The following is a 5,690-nucleotide window of genomic DNA, read 5'->3' as shown; positions in this document are numbered from 1 at the left end:
CTTCAACTATTTGATTGTGTTTTCCTGGAATTTTTTCAGGTATTTTTGTGTCTCCTCTCTATGGGCTTCTACTTGTTTATTTATGTTGTCCTGGAATTCTTTCAGGCATTTTTGCGATTCCTCTCTGTAGGCTTCTACTTGTTCTCTAAGGGAGTTCTCACATCTTTCTTGAAGTCCTCCAGCATCATGATCAAATATGATTTTGAAACTAGATCTTGTTTTTCTGGTGTATTTGGATATTCCGTGTTTGCTTTGGTGGGAGAATTGGGCTCCGATGATGCCATGTAGTCTTGGTTTCTGTTGCTTGGGTTCCTCTGCTTGCCTCTTGCCATCAGATTATCTCTAGTGTTACTTTGTTCTGCTATTTCTGTCAAGTGGCTAGACTGTCCTATAAGCCTGTGTGTCAGGAATGCTGTAGACCTGTTTTCCTGTTTTCTTTCAGCCAGTTATGGGGACAGAATGTTCTGCTTTCGGGCGTGTAGTTTTTCCTCTCTTCAGGTCTTCAGCTGTTCCTGTGGGCCTGTTTCTGGTGTTCACCAGGCAGGTCACTTGCAGCAGAAAAGTTGGTCTTACCTGTGGTCCCGAGGCTCATGTTTGCTCCTGGGGTGCTGCCTACAAGCTCTCCATGGCAGCAGCAACCAGGAAGTTCTGTGCTGCCTTTTCCGGGAGCTTCCGTGCACCAGGCTTCCAGATGGAGTTTGGTGTTTTCCTCTGGCGTCAGAGATGTGTGCAGAGTGCAGTCTCTTCTGGTTTCCCAGGCGTGTCTGCCTCTCTGAAGGTTTAGCTCTCCCTCCCATGGGATTTGGGTGCAGAGAACTGTTTATCTGGTAGGTCCCTTCAGGTTCTGGCTGTATCTCAGATGCAGTGGACCTGCTGCTCCTGGGCCCTCCTCTACGGGAACCCAGAGGCCTCATACAGTTTCCTCTTGGGCCAGGGATGTGAGCAGGGGCAGGCAGTGTTGGTGGTCTCTTCCACTCTGCAGCCTCAGGAGTGCCCACCTGACCAGGCAGTGAGGTCTCTCTCCCACTGGGTTTGGGAGCAGAGAGCTGCTCCGGGCAGGGATCCGCCAGTTTCTAAATCATCTTAAATAGAGAAAAATTTGAAGTAATTCCACTAAAATCAGAAATAAGGCCAGGCTGCTGACTTATCTCAATGCAGTTTTAGAAGAACTATATGGAACACTAAGGGAAAAGAAGGAAATTAAAAGAACACAAATGATCAAAGAAGCAATCATGTTCCTATTTGCAGATAATATGTTATAAATGATGATATGATAGTATATGTAAGAGACCCCTAAACTTCCACCAGAGAACATCTAGTAATAATTAAGAATTTGAGAAAGTCAATATAGCACAAATTAAATGCTAACAATAAACATACTGAGATGGAGATCATAGACACACAATTAGTATAGTTTAAAAGACAATAAAAATAAAAATATTCTCAAAAAATTAGTCATGGAGATAAAAGGAATATCTCAAATCTTTAAAGAAAGACACTGAGAAAGACACTACGAAATAGAAAGAGATTCTATGTTCATGGGTCAATAGAATTAATATTGCAAAAATGGCCATGCTACCCAAAACAACCAACAGAGTCAATGATAAAAAGTATCCACAACGTTCTTTAGAGAAATAGAAAAATATTCTAAAGTATACATGATATTAGAAAAGGTCCCAGATAGCCAAAGCAATCCAGAGGGTGGTGGAAAGCATACTGATAATATTGTTATTAACATATTCTATAAACCAATAGTAGAAAAAGTAATATGCCACTGATGCAAAAACTAACTTACACACCAGTGGACCAATGTAGAAGACCTGACTCAAATGTGAATACTCACAACTACAGCTATTTGATATTTTGATAATAGACAAAAAATAACACATACTTGATAAGTGATAGCATATTAATTAACTGATGCTGAGGGACTGAATGCCCACATGCAGAAGAATAAAATTAGACCTGTGACTATTATGCTATCCCATAATTAAATTAAGTGTTCCAAAGATCTCATTTGAAGTCCAAAAAAGTAACACTGTTAGAAGAAAACATAGGCACTACTGTGTATGATATAAGTGTAGGAAAGGACTTTCTGAACAGGATTCCTCTTATTTAGGAATTAAGGCCAACAACTGAAAACTGGGATCTCAAAAAACAAAAAGCCCTCATACAATAAGAAAATAATAAAGTGAGTGAAGAGGAAATTCACAGAGGAAGTAAAACTGTAAGCTATATATCTGAAAGGATTAATAGCTTAGAAACAGAGAAAACAAAAAAGTTAAAGAACCAAGCGACCCAATTAAAAGTGGGCTATCTTTTGCCCTTATAAATGTACATTACTCATGTGACTACTCTTAACCCTCAGAACATAAATTGTCTGATGTTCTGAATAAAGTTGGCTATTGCTTAAAAAAAGTGGGCTATTGAATATATGCATATGTATATACACATATATTCCTAAATTTAACCTGTTCAGTTTAAGTCACATTACTTGTATGTGTGTTTTCAGAGTTGACCATTTGGATTTGGATAATCAGTTAGTGTGCTTTTCCCTAGGGAAGACTATTTCTTCTTCTCTCAGCATCCTGTAGTTGCCTGTAGACCTCTGGGTAGGGTTGATGACTTGTGGGCTTTTCCCTATCCACTTTGGCATGTCTAGTGTTGTCTTTGTCCAGCTCATGTTTAGAAAGTCATGTTGTTGAGATTTTAGAGGGGAGCTTCTGTCATTTATAATATGTTTGTGGGGGAAAATTCTTCCTACATAGAAAAAAATTATAGAACTACTAAGTAAAGTATCAAAATATAATAAAACACCCCCCATTACCAACAACATTGCTGGAAAAATATAAGTAAAAAAGAGTGATTATTCTAATAGAAAAAGAAAACACTACAAAGACAGTGAAATATGGAAAACAGGTAACAAAGAACATAATAAATTGATAATAGGGCATAAAAGAATATTCTTGAGGTATATATTGGGTATTTTTTGTTTAAATTCAACTATGTATTCCAAAGTTTAACTGTATAATATTCAAAGTTATATCAAAATTTAATAGATGACAATAAAGAATCACATTAAACAATTAAGATGACCATTTCTCCTACATTCAGCATTTTTTTAGTAGCCTATAGTTCTTTGTGTAGTGTTGAGGCTCTTTGGACATTCCTGTGTCCATGTTAGCATCTCTATAAAAACTACATTCAAATAATATACATATTGAGCGGGTCATATTTATGTATTTATGAATATGGACATATATACACATACCTGTATATATGTAACAAAAAAAGTTGGAGGTGGGGGAGAAGTGGGAAAATGGGTCATGATTTAAAAGAGAGCAAGGAGGGATATATGGGTAGGTTTGGAGAGAAGAAATGGAAGAGAAAAATGATGTAATTGTATCATAATATAAAAAAATAAAGTAATTAAGAAATGGGCTATGCAACCATTGAACCGAGAACATGGTCCCCAATGGAGGAGCTAGAGAAAGGACTGAAGGAACTGAAGGGGGTTAAAACTCCATAAGAAGAACACAATAAAAACCAACCAAACTCCCCAGAACGCTCAAGGACTAAACCACCAACCAAAAAGTACACATGGAGGAACCCATGGCTCCAATGGTAGCAGAGGATGGCCTTGTCAAGCATCAGTGGGAAGAGAGGCCATTGGTCCTGTTAAGGATCAATGCCCCATTGTAGGGGAGTGTCGGGGTGGGGGAAGGTGGCAGGGAGAGAATGGGTGGGTGAGGAAGCACCCTCATAGAAGTAGGGGATGAAGTGTGATAGTGGGTTTCTGGAGGGGAAACTGGGAAATGGAATAACACTTAAAATCTGAATTTAAAAAATGCAATTAAAAAAACAGAAATGGGCTATGAATTTAAACAAAGAGTCCTCAAGAGAAGAAATAAAAATAGCTAAGAATTGCCTTTAAGATGCTAAACATTTTTATCAGTTAGGGAAATTCATAACTAAATTAGCCTTTGAAGCTTTGAAAAGAGATCTCCAAACTTCCAGTTAGTAGATTATCCTACAGAAGAAAAACTCAAGTATCTGAGATAGAAACACCTCCAAACCCTAAAACAAGGGTGTATTAAGAATTATTGAATTTCTCTGTTATAGAGTGTATGCAGTTTTGAAAGGAATAGGCTAGAACCATATTTTTTTTTTGTGGCCATAGCCTTTCTGACAAAGCTTTGAGGTTGACACCTTACCTAGGCACAATGTCTGATTACCATTATCTTTACTTACACTTGAAACAAATGTTTCTGCTCACAATATCTGATTGACAATGCCTGATATTGGTCATCTATTTAGAAAAGAGATTGCTCTCATACAACTAGGAAGTTTAGTGATTGTTTCATTTTTGTCATGTGTATATTGAGTTCCAATATGTAATGATAGTGTAATATAATATTAGTTAATGGTAATTTACATAGACATTGATGGAAGTCCTTATGGCACATGGAATTTGGTACCATCCCAACAACTTCTTCTGCTTTCTACCATATTAATGAAGCTCCAGCTTTATTTAATATTAGAAGGAACATTGCATAATGAAGGCAACCCAGCTTCAGTAAACAAATAACTATTATAAACCAGGAATTATAATCCCATTATTCCAGTTGGGTGTTATGTTTAAATTTAGCTATATTATCTTACTTGAATCATGTAACTGTAAAATTATTTTTAAAAAATGCTGGGAGAGCCCGTGGGCAGCACCCCGCGAGCGAACTTGAGCCTCGGGACCACAGGTAAGACTAACTTATCTGCTGCAAGTGACTTGCCTGGTGAAATCGGGACAAACAGAGGCAAAATTCCTCTAGGACCGGGCACGTCCTGTGTTTACCGGAAGTCCCACACTGGCGGATCCCGGCCCACAGCAGCTCTCTGCTCCCAGACCCGGGGGAGAGAGACCTTACCGCCTGGTCAGGTGGGCACTCCTGAGGCTGCAGAGCAGAAGAGACAACCAACACTGCCCACCCCTGCCCACATCCCTGGCCCAAAGGAAACTGTACAAGGCCTCTGGGTTCCTGTGGGGGAGGGCCCGGGAGCGGCAGGACCCCTGCCTGAGACACCACCGGAACCTGAAGGAAACAGACCGGATAAACAGTCCTCTGCACCCAAATCCCGTGGGAGGGAGAGCTAAACCTTCAGAGAGGCAGACATGCCTGCGAAACCAGAAGAGACTGCTCTCTGCACACATTACTGATTCCAGAGAAAAGCACCAGAATCCATCTGGAACCCTGGTGCACAGAGGCTCCCGGAAGGGGCGGCGCAGATCTTCCTGGTTGCTGCCACCTCGGAGAGCCCGTGGGCGGCACCCGCGAGGGAACTTGAGCCTCAGGACCACAGGTAAGACCAACTTTTCTGCTGCAAGTGACCTGCCTGGTGAACACCAGAAACAGGCCCACAGGAACAGCTGAAGACCTGTAGAGAGGAAAAACTACATGCCCGAAAGCAGAACACTCTGTCCCCATAACTGACTGAAAGAGAGGAAAACAGGTCTACAGCACTCCTGACACACAGGCCTACAGGACAGTTTAGCCACTGTCAGAAATAGCAGAACAAAGTAACACTAGAGATAATTTGATGGCGAGAGGCAAGCGCAGGAACCCAAGCAACAGAAACCAAGACTACATGGCACCATCAGAGCCCAATTCTCCCATCAAAACAAACATGGAATATCA

Source organism: Rattus rattus, chromosome 3, assembly GCF_011064425.1.
Source record: "Rattus rattus isolate New Zealand chromosome 3, Rrattus_CSIRO_v1, whole genome shotgun sequence".
Classification (NCBI taxonomy): domain Eukaryota; kingdom Metazoa; phylum Chordata; class Mammalia; order Rodentia; family Muridae; genus Rattus; species Rattus rattus.
Note: the sequence above shows the minus strand (reverse complement) of the source record.